General features: G+C 42.8%; 1 protein-coding gene across 4 annotated transcripts in view; it reads right to left on the bottom strand.

Annotated features, from left to right (window-relative positions):
* Nucleotides 1-18,004, bottom strand: part of LOC108318535 (LIM domain containing preferred translocation partner in lipoma) — a 731,582-nt gene that overhangs the window by 712,072 nt on the left and 1,506 nt on the right. The gene's annotated exons all lie outside the window — the stretch shown is intronic.

Genomic DNA, 18,004 nt, shown 5'->3' with positions numbered 1-18,004 from the left:
CCTGTAATCCCAGCACTTTGAAAGGCTGAGGCAGGAGGATGGCTTGAGCCCAGGGGTTTGAAACCAGCCTGGGCAACATAGTGAGACCCTGTCTCTACAAAAAATACAAAAATTTAGCTGGGTGTGGTGGCATGCACCTGTAGTCCCAGCTACCCAGGTGGTTGAGGTGGGAGGATTGCTTGAACCCAGAAGGTCAAAGCTGCAGTGAGTTATGATCACGCCAGTGGGGGATCCCTAGCCTGAGGGGACAGTGCAAGACCTTGTCTCAAAAAACTAAGTAAATAAATATTAAGGAAGATGAAAGTTTTACAATGGTTCTAAACTGAGTATCCTGGACTAGACCCTGGAACAGAAAGAGGAAGCTAATGGAAAAACTGGTTAAACTTAAATTGTCTGGAGTTAGTTCATAGTAATGTACTAACGTCGGTTTCTTAGTTTTGACAAACATTCCATAGTAATATAAGACATCAAAAATGAGGACAAGTGGGTGAGTAGTATATGGAAATTCCCCGTACAATTTTTACTTTTCTATAAACCTAAAATTACTCCAAAATTAAAAGTTTATTTAAAAAGACAACAATACCAAAAAAAAAAAAAAAAAAAACCACCAATCATCTAGATAATTTCTTTATTTTTTTTTTTAAAGACAGGGATTCACCATGTTGGTCAGGTTGGTCTTGAACTCCCGACCTCAGGTGATCCGCCCACCTTGGCCTCCAAAGTGCTTGGATTACAGGCGTGAGCCACCATCTAGATAATTTCTATCATCTTTCCCAAATTGCCATTTTGTGACTTAATAAGGGTAACAGATAATAACAGTGGCTAATATTTAGTGGGCACTTATCACATGGCCACGCCCTATCCTAAGGGCTTTATATGTATTAACTCTTTTAACCCTCGCAACAATGACATAAGCAATTTTCTTATTCTTATTTTACAGATGAGGCAACAGAGGCCTAAAAATACTGAGTAACAAGTTGAAGTATTTTTGGCAGGGCCAGAATGCAAATCCAGGCAGTGTGGCTCCAGACCTCTGGCTCTTAAGCACTACATATTTACAGCAGAGCTTTGAAAATGCTTCTAGAATTAGGCCTGTCTAACTAGGAATAGTCAAATGACTAAAGACAAAGACTGAAAGGTGAGTAGCATGTTTAATACAAAGAAGCAGCAGCAAAAAGGACTCTCAAGGTGAATTCTCAGCTTCTGAAAATCTGTACTGGAGCAGAACCAAACCTCACCGAAGTTACCAAGGGCTCTCCACATCAGAACGCTATCCCTGGCCTTGTCGGAATGGTGCTCTGCCCTCCCTGGCGTATCATCCCTGAAGAGGTGCACCACCAGCCCACATCATTGCCCTTTTGTTGGCCGCTCGCTGGCTGTCTGCTGACATTTTCATCCCTGAAGTGTCAGTTTGGGTAAGGAGTGAAATGAAAGATGCAGCCTGTCTTTTCAAGGTCTGCAAAATAAGCTTAAGCTTTCCACATGACTGGTGTTCCTAGATACTCAAGAATCCATGCTGAGAACCTAATCGTGCATTGCCCAATCCCAGAAGGCAAAAACCTCTCCAATGTATAACACACCGCATGAGCTGCTGTTTCCACTAAGCATCAAAAAGAAGTGGGTAAGCATCTCACCTCCATTATGGGATCCTTGAGGACAAGACTTGGCCTCACCCATGGAACAATACAATTCCATAAAGAAATGGTGCTAGGCTCTTGGAAAGATCTGTAACTGGCCAGGACCACCACCCATCAATCTGCCCCTCCATTGCAGCCATTTGTCTTTGGAAGGTTTCAGAGTGGACAGCACCCATAGGCACGGCCAGGAGAGAAAAAGATGAGGAGAGGAAGCTATCCAGATGGAGAATGAGAAAGGAAGATGTACAGTACTGAGGGTGTAGACAAGAAAGAGATAAGCTTGGGTGATTAAAAGCAACAAGCAATAAAAAGAAAATGAATCCAGAAGGAGCTAGGATGGAAGAGAACCAATACTCACGGAATGCCTACTGTGTGTGGGCATGAAGCTATGCTCACTGCAGATGTTTCCTTGTATTGCCAGGCTCAAAAATACATGTAGGATCAAACAGCCCAGGTTGACTTCAGCTTGTGTTGATTTAGTAAACATTAAAATTCAACATTTTCTAGGTGAAAGGGCCCTGAGGGGTACACATAGCTTAACCCTAACCTTTCATAGACAGATAAACTGAGGCTCAGACTCAGAAAAATTCATGCCTAAAATGGAATGAGAAACATAACCCAGTTCTTTCCACTTCTGTGCCGGTTTTCCTTTCTATACAGATATGAAAAACAAGGCAGGTATTGCTGAGAGGCTCTGAAAGAATTCACTCTTAGGTGAAAGCTCTCATAATATGGTGGACCATAATCGTAGATTATCCTCCACCTCAACTAGCACCTTCCATCTGCCGGTTGCTACCAGAGAGGAGAAAATTGGTAGCATTATTTTAAATGAAGTAGATGTCTTTCCAGGAAGAATGTAAAAGAGTACCTTGCCTTACATGAAAAAGATGGTTCAGACAAATAAGAATGAAAAATGAAGACAAAGGACAATGCTTATTCTTGAATATTCTTGTTTTTGAATAAGAACAATTCTTATTCACCAGAATAAGAGAAGCTAGCGGGGAAGGTAAGGTGGAGGAAGTGGTATATGACAAGGTAAATGGAAACTAAACTGGCTAGAATGATGCTGTTCATGAAGAAGCTGAGACTCCCTCTTATATTTCTGGGAAGCTGAGGCGGGTGGATCACAAAATCAGGAGTTCAAGACCAGCCTGACCAATACAATGAAACTCTGTCTCTACTAAAAATAGAAAAATTAGCCAGGTGTGGTGGCGCACATCTCTAGTTCCAGCTACTGGCGAGGCTGAGGCAGGAAAATTGCTTGAACCGGGAGGTGGAGGCTGCAGTGACCCGAGATTGCACCACTGCACTCCAGCCTGAGCATCAGAGCAAAACTCCATCACAATAAACAAACAAATAGATAAATGACTGATTCACACGACAGAGTCTCTGCCCCAAACAAAGCATGAGGATGAGAATGTCTTACAGACATGAATCAACAATCACTTCCGCAGATGGACAGTCATTCAGTTGGAACAAAGCCAAAGGCAGAAAGTTCTGCGCCAAAACATTCATTGCCTCTTACTTCTCCAGATTCAGGCTACACGTAATGAAAATTGGCCTATGTTATGTCTGTGTGTTAGGGAGTCTCCACCAAATCGGCCATGTCAGAATATCACAGTTATTCTGTTCCCAGTGACTCTCTGGCAACCCTCCAGGCCTCTCTACTTCTACTGTATCTCCCACAAGACCCAGCACTCCTCCACGAGGAAAGGCTGTCCGGATCACATACTCTCCACTCCAGCTAAAACATTCTATGCCTAAAATCACTCACTTTAGGTGCACAACTTTCAGACAAAGTAGAATTCTGACCCTGTATCATATTACTAGGGTGATGTCTGACTACCCCTTCTGGGCTGTGGGAGGCTGGTGGCCAGGGTCCACGGTCCACAGCGGCTGTCCCCAAACAGTATTGCATCACTGAGCCCAAGAAATGCTCTGGGAAAAAAAAAAGGGAGTAGGAGGATACAAGTGTTCTGTGATTGGATAACTTTGGGAAACGAACTTAGGAGGTCAGAATGTGCATTAGTTTATTAATACTCAGAAAAACCCCATGGTAAAGATATGCAATACTGAAATTTCCTTAATTTTGTTTAACTTGGACTTCTTCAAACTTATTTGGCTACAGGACCTTTTTCTTAATAGAACAGCCTTAACACTTTGGGAAATACTGTCTTACAGAATCACAGCATTCTAAAGGAGCTTCGTACTTCTACAGCAGTACTTCGCAGCTCTCACACTGAACTGTGCCCTCCTTAGAAGCCGGGGCCTTGTCTGAATCAAGGTGTATCCACAACACTCAGCTAAGTGCCTTACACACTGCAAGCCTATAATATGTGTTACACGGATAAACAAAACCCAATCCTCTCATTTCTAGGATGACAAAATAAAACCAAATATGTCAGAATGACCTCCTTCATAGCCTCCTTAGCGATTATAAGAAGCCTCACACAGAGAAGGTGCTCAATAGCTTTTGAAAAATGAAATGTAATAGAATGGGATGGAAGAGAAGAGAAAAGATTGGAAAAGCTTCTCAGCTATACTGTGAGCCAAAAGTTTCCATAACATGATAGAAGAAGAGAAGCTGCCTCTTCTCCTCTTTCACCCAAGTTAGAAGTCTTAACCAGAAGGAAATGAAAATGATCAATCATAAAAGAAAAACTGCAGGAAAACCAAAGGCCCTTTGCGATGGGAGGTGGGGGAGAAGTGGTGTTTGCAAACTGATGGGGATAAACAAGACCTGTCTGTATCTAATTTGGACTTAATAAGATAGTTTGCTGAATGTTAATTAAATACTCAGTGGTTGTTACCAACTGTGGTGATTAACTTAATTTTGAATTAAATAAGCAATAAATGCTTAACTGAAGTTCTATTAAATTTTACCCAGCAAGTGAGAAATATGAGGCTCTTAATTGACTTTAAACAAGATAGTTATGGCAAGTTAGTTGAATTTTTATTACCTAAAGATAACTGCCTTATTAAATCTAAATTGTCTATTTTATTTGATAAGGAAATATGTCATCAGTTCTTCTTATTTACCAAAAAACATGTCAAAAGATGTTCACAAATGGTCCAAACAGCTTGGGTTGGGATTCATTTTCTGATCCTATTTTAAATATTAAGCTTATTCATTTAAGAATGAATCTAGACTTAAGTATTAGCAAGGTCTAGGAATGATTTATATTTCCACTGATCAAACCAGGTGACCATATTTTCTAAACTAAAAATCGGGACACTGATTTCTCAACGTAGACACAGTTTAGAGATGTTAACATCACAATACTGAAATTTCCAGGTCTCCATGGTTTAAAAGGCTACGGACACAAAACATTTAAAATCACTACTGTTCAAATAAATGGTTGGCTCTGCTGCTGAACAAGCTATATTCTAACTAGTTAACCTCACTTTTCTAGGCCTCAACTATCACACGTGTTAAATGAAGACGTTGGAAGTCACTGTCTTGATTCATTTATTTTTTTCTTCATAGTATGTGCAGTGCCTAGAAAAGTGCCTGGCACAGAGTAGGTAGCTCACTAAAGACTGAGAGAATGAATGAATGCATAAATAAATAAATTTAAGAAAGTCAAAACACTAAACAAAGCTTCTTCAGCCAGACTACTTTTCAATATTGTCATTTGACAATCCACATAAAAAGAAACACAAATACTAAACCATTAGTTGGGAAATGTTTTTAGTAATTAAAGAAATCCAAATTAAAACAATAAGATATTTCTTACACATTAATTTAGCAAAGATGAACCCAAGTTATAAAATTAAATGCCGGTTAGTGCACAGAGAAACAAGTAGATTCACACATTATTAATGACTGTGCAAGTCAGTAGTCTTTCTGGAGGCTGACTGGCAATTTATTTGAAAAGTAACAGAGCAGTTGGGACTTTTGTGCCTATAATTCTGCCCTGAAATAAATTAAAACTTATTTAGCCAGTCAGCAAGTATTTATTTAAAGTCTACATAGGTCATACTTAGAAGAAATAAAAGGAAAAAGACATTGGGTGCCTTATTAGCTGATGGGTTGACAGGGAATCCTAAACACACACACACACACACACACACACACACACACACACATAACATTTTTCAGTGGCACTGCATGGAAGGCTGGGAGTGCAGTGGTACAATTTCAGCTCACTGCAGCCTTGCCCTCCCAGGTTCAAGTGGTTCTACAGCCTCAGCCTCCCAAGTAGCTAGAGCTAAAGGCACGCACCACCAGGCCCAGCTAACTTTTGTATTTTTAGTACAGATGGAGTTTCCCTATGTTGACCATGTTGGTCTCAAACTCCTGACCTCAGGTGATCTGCCCACCTCAGCCTCCCAAAGTGCTGGGATTACAGGCGTGAGCCATCGTGCCCAGTCAACATGGCAGGCTTTGAGGCTTTACTACACTGACCATAGAATTCCTTCCACAATCATGTAAAAGATACTATTATACCCTTTTACAGATGAGGAATTGGAGATTCAGAGAGGCTGAATAACGAGCACACAATTATATGGCTAACAGGTAGCAGAGCTATAATTTAAATCCAAACCTTCTAGCTCTCCAAACTATTCATGCAGTTTCTACCACGTCCCTGAGAGATAACCACATAATGCAAGGGACAAAAATTGTAACCACTGTAAGGAAAAGATAACGTGCCAAGAAGGTACTCAATTAGATGGTGGTGTGTGTTTGTTCATTAATTTAAGATATTCTTAAAACGCAAGTCATGATTTATTACTTCACATATATTATTCATTCATTCACAGGTTCATTCAATAAACATTTATTACATTATTTATCACATATCAGGATTTGCAGTAGATGCTGGGGATATGAATATGAACAAAAGCTAGAGCTTGGCTCAGAGATCTGCACAGGCAGGGAACAGGAAGAATTTGGTATTGCAATAATAGGAAACTTATTGAAGAAAATTTACAATAGAAAACATTGAAGTCCTGGTTCAATGTTTAACTTCCTTGGACTTTGGGCAAATCATGTAACCTTTCCCAGGCTCAAGCTCCTGATAAAACTTGGGCATAATAATAATCATCCACAGGACAACTGGTACGATTGCCCTGTCATTTGTAGGAAAACACATGGTTATCCGTAAAGCCCTGTAAGAAATGGCAACAGGAAGATAAGTATTACGTTATGTGGATGGATTCCCTTTTGATCAGGACCTTGCAAGCTGACACAGCCTACCAACATCTCCCAGATGAGTGAGTGCTAATTTATTGACAACAAAATGGTTGTCCCATCACTACTCTGAATGAACTACCTGCCACCATTCTTAGAGTTCAGTCATCCATTTGTAACTCTCTCTGCCTTTGTCTAAAATAATCCTGAGGAGCCAAACAGATAAAGCACTTCCAGGTAAGATTGTTCTAAGCCTCTTTTCCCAGGATTTAAATTTTCTAAAAAGAGTCTGTAATCCCAGCACTTTGGGATGCCAAGGCAGATGGACCACCTGACGTCAGGAGTTCGAGAGCAGCCTGGCCTACATGGTGAAACCCTGTCTCAGGAAGAAACACACACACACACACACACACATACACTTCAGGGTTGACAGGTCTCAGACACCTTGTAGAGGGGTTTTCAACCCATGTCCGAACTTCCATGGTAATATTCCAGTCAGCCACTGCTTGAATACCTCATGCAATTAGAGATTCAATAACTCCAGAAAGAGCCAATCTCTCTTATTCAGAATTAAGAAATGTCAAGGAATCCTTACAAGATAAAAAAGGGTGAAGATCTTCCTTGACAAACAGTTCTCTCAAAAGCCATATGTTATGTCACCCATCTAAGACCCTGGGCAGAGGATGAGATCACCTCAGTGTTTCGCTGTGACCAGGGCTATGAATTTTGCACATGTCATTTCTTAGGGGCTGAGTTTCCTCTTACGCAACATGAAAAGACTGGTGACTTCTATCTGTGAGTCATCTCTCATATCTACTGCCTCAACCCTAATTCACGTTTGCTTTGTCATTTGCCTGGGCTATTGTGGTAGCTCAGACAGCTCTGCTGTCTCTAGTACCCTCGCCTTCAATTCATCTCACACACCACAGACGATTGTTTTCTTAAAGCACAGATCCAGTCATCTCATTGATCTACTTGATTCTCCATTCACAATGCAGTCTCAAGTTCCCAGTACAGCAATCAAGGTTTCTCTCAATGTAGACCCTCACCCATCTCCATAGCCTCTCTACCATGCAGTCCGCCTACATGACTCCAGTTTTTCAAGGCACAATGCACTTTTTCACTTCCATGTTTCTACCCATGTTATGTATCCCACTTAGACATCTTCTCCTCCTCCAGCCCACCAAACAAATTCCCACTTACCCTTCAATGCCCAATCAAATGGCAATCTCTTTATCTGAGTTTCCCTAGGTCCCCAGAGTTAGTTAGCTTCCAATTAGAGCCATCAGACTTTATTTTTTTTCTGACACACAGGGTCTCACTCTGTAACCCCAGCTGTAGTACAATGGTGTGATCATAGCTCACTGCACCCTCAAATGCTGGAGCTCAAGGAATCCTCCTGCCTCAGCTTCCTGAGCAGCTAGGACTATAGGCATGCACCACCACACTGGCTAATTTTTTTTATTTTTATTTTTTTAGAGATGGGATCTTGCTATATTGTCCAGGATAGTCTTGAACTCCTGGCCTCAAGTGACCCTCCTACCTCGGCCTCCCAAAGTGCTGGGATTACAATGTGAGCTCCCGCACCTAGCCCCTTCAGATATTTTTTGCATATACTTCTACATTCTGTCTTGATTATTTATATGGCCTCCTGAAAGCAGAGACCACACTGCATTTGTGCTTTCATCTTCAAAACCCAGGGTAACATATCACTCATTCTTTCACAGGTGCACCTAACACATGGTATCAAACGAATACACAAATGTGTCAAATTTATGGAAAGAATGTTATATTTAGGGTTCTGTCCTGCTGTCACTGCTGGGACCCTAAATATTCTGCATGTAAAGCTATTAAACTATGGCCAACAAGAGAGATTTCCAGAGTGGAAATGACCAGCTACTGGAACACTGACCTATCTTTCACCTCATTCTAAGAAAAGGTGTCACTTACCTGCCTGGCCACTGCAGAGTTTGCCTTTCCCATGAGTCAGGGCACACCCAGCCCTGTGGGTGGCAACTCTTTATTGCACTTCCTGAAAATGATTAGTTTTCATACCAAACAAGACAGAAGCTCCAGGTGCCAACCAAGTTATTTTCTTCCTTAAACTAAACAAGAACAATCTTCAGTGGAAATTCACAGGAAGTACAAGTGCAGATGATTCTGCATAATAAAAATGAATTTCCACAGTGACCTCCTGGCACGGAGCTTAGTATAGCATTAGGCTTCCATAGTTACAGTTAAAGATCATTATCAAGATGGGCCACTGGATGGAAAATACCAGATTCAGGAACCCAGCTAAAGTACACACATGAACAGAGAACCAGTCTTATTTCTTAACTCTCAGTAGCCAGAGCAATTCAGCTGCCTGCTGCATCCTGGTCTAAGCCTTCCCGTCCTTCAATGTCTAACTGAAGTCCCAGCACTTCCAACAAGCTCCAGCAACTCACAAGTCCCCCAGTCCTTCATGTGTGCCTCTCCCATGACACTCTCTCACAATATAGATATACATTAACATGTTTTTATCAACCCTCATAAACACTAAGTGCTTACAATTTTGACATACCCTTCGAACAGACTTAAATTCCACTTCTATAAATGTAGTTCATTCAGCACTTTTTTTTTTTTTTTTTTGAGATGGAGTCTTACTCTGTTGCCCAGGCTGGAGTGCAATGGTGCCATCTTGGCTCACTGCAACGCTGCCTCCTCGGTTCAAGCAATTATCCTGCCTTAGCCTCCCGAGTAGTTGGGATTACAGGCACTGTCCACCACACCTAGCTAATTTGTGTGTGTGTGTGTGTATTTAGTAGAAACGGGGTTTCACCATGTTGGCCAGGCTGGTCTCGAACTCCTGACCTCAAGTGATCTACCCACCTCAATTTCCCAAAGTGCTGACATTACAGATGTGAACCGCCATGCCTGGCCATTCAGCAGACATTTCTTGAGCACCTAGCACCTCCTTTAACAAAACAGTGGATGTTTATTGAGTCCTTGACTTATGCCTGGTCTTATGCACGTTATTTACACTACCTCACTCAATATTCACCTATAAGTAGGTGATCATATAATGTATCCTCCAAATCAGACACGTACGAGAGTAAAATGCAACACTACAGACACCACTGAAGTCCTCTGCAAGTTGACAGCTGTGCTGCTGGGTGGTGGCCTAAGTAACTAAGGAACACTAACAATGGCTTTAGCAGGAAAGGTGCATGCTGGAAGCAGGTCAAAGCATCCTGCTTTAAGGTCAGTGACCTGGAACTGTCCTGATCCTCATGCTTACCTAGCTCATGAAAGGTTCCCACACAAGTTTCTGAAGAAGACCTGGCTTCACCTTCAACATCAGCTTTCTGTTTGAATTACAGGGGGATCTCCAGCTATGATGCAAAGCCACAACACAAGCAATTACAATAGTAGAAGCAGACCCTCCATGGGTAACAGACACAAACAGTGCAAACAAAACCCAAGAGAAGGTGGGATGGTGGCAGTGGAAGAAGGGGCATTGCACAGCTATCTACTGGTGACAAATCACCACTCTGCACAACCTGGAAATGCCCGTGACACTCATCCCACTTTTGGGGGCACACTATGCTAAACAGTGGTGACCTCATTAATAAGAGGTCTAAAAATGAATATGTGGGGAAACCAAACAGTGCCCCATTATTAAACAGCACAGTGAGGTCTTGAGCTAGGAGTTGTCTGGGTCTAAATCCCTTGAGCCTCACAAGTAGAGTAAGGTGTCAACACTGTGTGCTGGATGCCATGCTGGGCATCCAGAATCGGCCACATGTACAGACTGCATTGCCATTGACAAAGTACCCCACGGAAATGCCCCAGATTCTCATGAATGCATTGTGATATATCACAGGATTTCCACTGAAAGGTAATTTAGGCTCAAGAATGTTCCAGAACTTGTTCAAGATCACAGGGTTTGTGGTTAGTCCAAACACAGGTCTTTGTTTTCCCTACACAAAAATCACTGGTACTGCCAAAATGATCTAGTATGATGAAGCCCAGATCCTTGAACTCCCCGGTCCCAAATCTGACTTTCAGTCTTGCCTTCCAAAGCCTCAAACATAGACAGCTAATGCTACTAATTTGTACTAGTGAAACAATAACTATTTCTCGCCTGTGTAAAGGGCTTGCAGGGATGTTCACATCAACTATGCTCATTTGCAAAAGTTAAAAAGCAAGACAGGTGTTTTGGAGAGAGGCGTTTGATTCTCCCCCTGCCACTCGAGGCCCTGCACCCTGGTCAGAAAGGTTTTATCACCCTCGAATCTCTTGACCACTATCTGCAAGATAAGACTCATCTAGCCAACTTTTCTCTTGGATTAAAATTGGGAACAAAGTAATAAAAATGAGCATAAAATGCATTTGCTACATTAAAAGTACAGTGAAGGCTCTAAAATGCTCCTGGTTTCTGTGAGATACATTGTGATGGGCAGATTTAATAGGGAAGGTAAAGACAAGAGGATCTACCTTGTAATGGATCTAAAACTACTGCCTAAAAACCTTTAGGCAAGCAAAAATAAGTAAATATTAATGGAGACGGCAGAGAGCAGGGGCAGAGAGCTGTAACAAGAAAGGAACCTTGATGTTAGCACCGGGGCATAGCGTGGTTCTTGCAAACAAGCATCAATGGCAGCGATTCACGGCAGTAACATAAATAAATCCCCAGACCACACACACTCAAACGAAGCCATCTTAATCCAATTGCTTTCACAGTATGAAGCACAAGTTTCAAGCCTAAGATACAATGATCTTCAAGTTACATCCTCTCCTAAAATTCTCCAAAGCAGAGAAGCTCCTTCCTGGAGGTAGAAGGAGGAATGGGGAAGGAACGTGTGCGGTATAGCAGAAATCAAGAATGAAAAACATCTGGAAACAGGGGTGGCCTGGGAGCAAAGGCTGTGGCCCAACTCCACTTCAGCTGACAAGGGTGTGATGGAGCAAGTCTGTCCCTTTTCTGGGGCCTCAATTTCCTTATCTATACAAGGGATCCGATCATTCTGGCCAAGAAGGCCCCAGTCCATGCTTGCTGCTTCTCCTGTTGACTACCTTGGTATTTTGGTGTAAAAAAAAAAAAAAAAAAAAAATCCCAGCCAAGAATGATAAGCTGTCAAACAATGAGAAAGAAAAAAGTAGGAATTAAGCTACCTGATATTAGTCTAGCAGCAAACAGCTTTGGGAATCCATTGTTCACTCCCTACTCTGCTGACCTGACACACGCCCGTTTCTCCTATCCTGAAACATTTCAGCAGCCTTCTAAGCTGGGTCTCTGCCTCTGGTCTTAACCTGCCCTCACTCTGCCACCAGAGCTCTCTGAAATACAGATCCAACAAGGCCCTCTTTGCTCAAAAAAAATAATAAAGGCCTTCCTGCCCTCTCCCACCTCTGCCATCATCCTTAGCTGGGTCCAACAGCCCTTTACTAACACTCCCTAGTCAGCCCCATCTTTCACAGTGATCTCCAAATACACATTTACATTCCTCAAACACTTTTAGGCCTCAGGCCTGTGCACATATATCAAGGTCCCTATGCGTAGAAAGCTCTTCCACTCCTGTCCACCATGTAAACTCCTATTCACTCCTCAAAACCCAATCCAATGTCTTCTTTTCCATAGGCATTCACCAGTTCTTCTAGATGACTGGTCACTCCTTTCTCCGTGTTCTCATTAGCTCTTTGCTCATCATTTTATTAGGGCACTAGCGTCTTCTCTTTCAGTTTCTTTCCTATGATACAATGAGGACTCTGGAAGGCAGAGTCTATCTCAGTTTCCTTTGTAACCAGTATCTAGCATTTCTGCCCAGCATACAGTAATCGCTTTGTACACAAGTACTGAACTCAATACATGAAATTGAGTTGTATCTGATCACAGATATGTGTGGGTTGGAAGGGGTAAGGAGTCTGGAAATTGCTTCATGGCACAAGGCAGATTTTGATCTTGATCCTAGAATCACAGGGGTTACAACAGGCAGAGACAGAGAGGATGGAAACTCCAGGTAGAGAAAACAACATAAGAAAAGGCTTGGATTAAGGAAACAGAGGGCCTGGCATGGTAGCTTACTCCTGTAATCCCAGCACTTTGGGAGGCCAAGGTGCACAGATCAACTGAGGTCAGGAGTTCAAGACCAGCCTGGCCAACATGGTGAAACCCTATCTCTACAAAAATACAAAAATTAGCCAGATGTGGTGGTGGGCACCTGTAATCCAAGCTACTTGAGAGGCTGAGGCAGGAAAATCACTGGAACCTGTGAGGCGGAGGTTGCAGTGACCTGAGATCACGCCATTGCACTCCAGCCCGGGCAACAAGAAAAATTCTCAGAGTAAAACTCTGTCTCAAAAAAAAAGAAAAGAAAAGAAAACAGCAGAATGTTCAAGACCACCTGTCTGTGTGAGGGAAAAGTGAAAGAGCAGTTACAGTTGCAATTACCCTTAGCATAATTAATCTCACAACTCTCAACTCCACACTTCCAGTACCCCAAGCTTCACTCTGCTGGCAGGCTGCCCAGTGCCACCTGTGGCAGCAACAACAGGCTCAAGGTTCTGGGGCCGTAAAAACAGTCCCCCTCCCCCATGATTGCTATCCTGTGGCTGCAGCGAGCTATTTTACTCCCTCTCGTCATCAAGCGAGTATTTCTGGAGTGCCTACCATGTGTCAGGCACTCTTCAGGGCACTGGGAATACAACTACCAACAGGCAGACATCCCTGTCATCCTCAAGCAGCTTATTTTAAAGTGGAGAGGAGGCAGACAAGCAAATATGTAAGATGAAGTGGTGATACATGCATATTTGTGTCCATAAACACTGCTCATTCACTAAACAGCTCCTGAACATCCTGGGGTCTATCTCCCTTCACTACACAATAATGAGACTATTAATGCCTTTATCTGTGGATTGTCAAAATATAAAAGGCCTCCTTGACTCAGGTAGGTGGTAGGAAGGATTATAGGTGATCCCTCAGAGCCCTGAGCCAGGAAGCTTTCCTAGAGGATATAGAAGCTACAAGGTTCAGCACCAGAGAACACAGAACACTGTTACAGGAGCCATAAGATCGAAGGCAAGGACTGACAGCAAGACTTCGTCACTGTTACTGTATTACCCCAACTGCCTCTCTTCAAGGATAATTGCATCCTTATCACAAGGGACTGGGCAGGAGGGCTCTGTTGAGAGAGGCGGAAGACTTGCTAGAATGGCTTAGTTCTTTCCAATTTGGGAAGAGACGACACCCAATGTAGCATCTTAAGAGAGAAAAAGGGGCTAGGACAGCACCAGCGTGCGACTGAGAAGCCTATTTGTCCATGTGAATCCCCAGTTGTGACACCACTAGGGCCCCCAGAACGTGGGCTGAATTAAATTCCAGGGAAGAACACAGACCAGCAATGTTGATTTGAACTTTTCATCCATGAAGGCATAGAAAAGAGTGGTGAAGCGGCTATAAAACCAGGCAGAAGTTTCAATGTCACCTGGTAGCTGTGTAACCTTATTTCTCCAAATTCATTTTCTCATGTGCAAAATGAGACTGATAATCATAAAACCTATTTTAATGAATCAGTATAATTACTTAAATAGGTGGTAAGTATTCAAAAATGTTTTAAAATGATATTACTATTTTAAAAGAATGATAGAAAAGTAAACATTTTCTAGCCTCAGCTCTGGTTTATCTGCTTCCAAGCATCAATCCCATTCACCCTACAGCTGCCTATCCACCTACCAATCTCACTGATGTGACCAGCATTTAGGATGCCCTGGCCTTACTGTTCACAACAGCAAAGACTAGGAACCAACCCAAATGTCCATCAATGATAGACTGACTAAAGAAAACTTGGCACATATACAGCATGGAATACTAGGCAGCCATAAAAAGGATGAGTTTATGTCCTTTGCAGGGACATGGATGAAGCTGGAAACCATCATTCTCAGCAAACTACACGAGAACAGAAAACCAGACACTACATGTTCTCACTCACAAGTAAGAGTTAAATAATGAGAACACATGGTTACAGGGAGGGGAACATCACACACTGGGGCCTGTTGGGGGTGGGGGTTGGGGAGGGACAGCATTAGGAGAAATACCTAATGTAGACGACGGGTTGATGGGTGTAGCAAACCACCATGGCACGCTATGTAACAAACCTGCACATTCTGCACATGTACCCCAGAATTTAAAGTACAACAAATAAAATTGAAAAATAAAAATAAAAAAATAAAGAACACATCTGCGTTTTCCTCCAAGCCTCCAGACAACCTACAGCAGACTTCCACAACACGCTTGAAATCTTTCCACCCTTCCCCTCGTCTTCATGCTCCGCCTCATATGCTTCCTCAAGCCAATAGATTTTCACACAAATACTAGCTTCCTGCATGCAGAAATATGATTATCTCTTCTCCTTCCTCACCTCTACCAAGTTTCTTCAAGCAAAGCACAGCCCTCCAAAGCCATATTCCAGGAAAGTTCCACCCACCAATGAATATATTCAGCTTGGAGCCTCTAATTGCGGCCCAGGGTCAAAGTCCCAGATTCACTCAGACTAAAAGTGGTGCTATGCCTCCTGTTACCATCTAAATAATTACTCCCACAGAGATGACTCTAGAGCCCCTGGCCAGCCATATTCTCCTGTGAATCTCTACAAAACCATTTAAAGGCCCCTATTGAGATTAATTTAAACCTTATTTATTAAAAAGTAAAAGTCCTCTTCTTTTTCCATTTTCCACTGTCCCTTTCATGGATAGCCATTCAAAACACAGCCTGGATAATAAAGCACCTTCTCCCTGCATCTGCTACTATCTTGCTAGAAGGTTCCTCTCTCACTTGTCCTTCTTCCACCTGGACAACTCCTACTCAATCCTAGAGGTTCAGCTCAGACACCATCCTCCCTATGAGGCTTTCCTGAGGGTGAGCCTTCTCAGTGAAGAGCAGCCAAAACTTACCCTGCAAAAGCACTTAATACATGGACACGCCCCACTCCACCTTCCCCGCCACCCCATACACACACAGACACACCACACACCTGTGTGCTCTTCAAAGGCAGGGACCACGTACACTTCATCTTTGTACTCTCGGGGCCTAGCCAGTTTCTGCTTCACTGGAAGCAGGCTCCAACTCCTGGTTTTACCATGCTACCTGCCATTTTCTATCTCCGTCTTTTTTCTATTTAATGCAGCAAATCCCTGGACTAAGGGGGCTACTGTTCTCACAAGTTACACTCTGCCCATGTACAAAAATCCCATCATTCCAGCATCTCAAGCATAGTTCTGAAATCAAATCCAACCTAATTCTTGCCCCATTCCCAATTAACCCATGCCAGTTCCACAGCAGGGTAAAGTCACATGTCATCACCAAGATGCAAACGTTCTGGGCTGTAATTTTGAGCACATCTCTAATTAGCTATGTGACCTTGGGCAAGGGTTAAAATGAAGGTGGCAGCAACACTAGATCTAATTCTCAGGGGACCTAGATTCAAATGGAATATCTGATTGGAAAGTGTTTTATAAAGTGCAAAGCACTGTACAGTCACAAAAGACATGATTAACAATTTTATCAGATTTAAGCCATTGACTATAAGATGTGCCATTACCAACTTAGAATGAAAAAAAAAACTGCACAACTATGGTACATGGTGATTATAAGACAATCGCATTTCAATGATATTAAAATGTGAAAAAGTGTCTTTTAGAATTGATTGAATACAGCTTATTTGTCTCAATAAAATACGGGAATCTGCTACAAGATTTTCATATTTGCCAATGATACATAATCGGTACCCAGTAACCTATGTCAAGTAAACGAACAAGAACCAAATGATAATATTCTTTTTAGGAGGCCAGGGGAATGGAATTTTGCTCTGCTGCCCAGGCTGGAGCGCAATGGCACAATGTCAGCTCACTGCAACCTCCTCCTCCCAGGTTCAAGTGGTTCTCCTGCCTCAGCCTCCCAAGCAGCTGGTACTACAGGCGCATGCCACCACACCCGGCTAATTTTTGTATTTTTAGTAGAGATGGAGTTTCACTATGTTGACGAGGCTGGTCTCAAAGTCCTGACCTCACATGATCCGCCTGCCTCGGCTCTCCAAAATGCTGAGATTATAGGCGTGAGCCATCGCACCTGGCCAATAATATTCTTAGGCCAAATTATCGCCTCTCATTGTAATTGGGCGGCAGGAGGCTTTCCAATCCCTGTATCTCCCCTCTAAATCACATCCCAGCCTGCTCAAAACCATCAAATGATGACTTTAAGATATATCCAAACTCCTTAGCCTGGCATTTTTAAGGCCCTTTACAAACAAGTTACCTCTCCTGTTCGTTGCTTCCTGGAACTGTCTTCACCAGAATGTGTCATTCCAAGAAAGATCCTACTCAAGTCCCAGCCATAGCATTCAGCTTATCAGCTTGGCTTCTCCTCCCTCTGCCTACACTCAAAACCAACTCTAAGCCCATGCTGCTTACAGACAGCCTGCCTCTGGGGGAATTGCCTGACCATAAGGGCCCAGGCTTTTACCCCTACCATTCAGATTAGGAAAATCCCATCTGAAGCCTACATTCTAGACTATAAAGGCTTGAGTGCTGGGGTTGGGGACTGCATTGCAGAAACTAAATGCAAAAATACACACTTAACTTTTTTTTTTTTTTTTTTTTTTGAGACGCAGTCACCCTCTGTCACCCAGGCTGGAGTGCAGTGGTATGATCTCGACTCACTGCAACCTCTGTCTCCCAGGTTCAGGCAATTCTCCTGCCTCAGACTCCCAAGCAGCTGGAACTACAAGTAACCACCACCATGCCTGGCTAATATTTTGTATTTTTAGTAGAGACCGGGTTTTGCCACTTTGCCCAGGCTGGTTTCGAACTCCTGAGCTCAGGCAATCCGCCCGCCTCAGACTACCAAAGTGCTGCGATTACAGGAGTCAGCTACCGCACCGAGCCCACATACTCTTTCCTTTAACTGCCCCGTGGTTCTGGCAGAAACTATGCAAGCAGAAAAACTGGCGATGATGTGGAGAAAGCCCTACTGGGTGTCCTAGCCCCCTACTGTCCACCATTACTCACCGTAGGCTCTAGGAGAAGCAACCACCTTTGCCTGTTCTATGTATAAGAGTTGAGGTAGGGGGCGGATGGAAGAGGGAGCTAGACGTTTTCTAAAGGTGTGTATCCACACTTTCCCTTTCTTCCCTTTAGGCTTTCTTAAAATGCCCATATGCAGGGAAAGGTAAGCCATCAAGTCACTAACACCTAAGTG

The sequence above is a fragment of the Cebus imitator genome, unplaced genomic scaffold (genome assembly GCF_001604975.1).
Source record: "Cebus imitator isolate Cc_AM_T3 unplaced genomic scaffold, Cebus_imitator-1.0 Scaffold220, whole genome shotgun sequence".
NCBI classification, from domain to species: Eukaryota; Metazoa; Chordata; class Mammalia; order Primates; family Cebidae; genus Cebus; species Cebus imitator.
The sequence above is the reverse complement of the archived record's forward strand: the minus strand, read 5'-3'. Positions and strand labels throughout refer to the sequence as shown.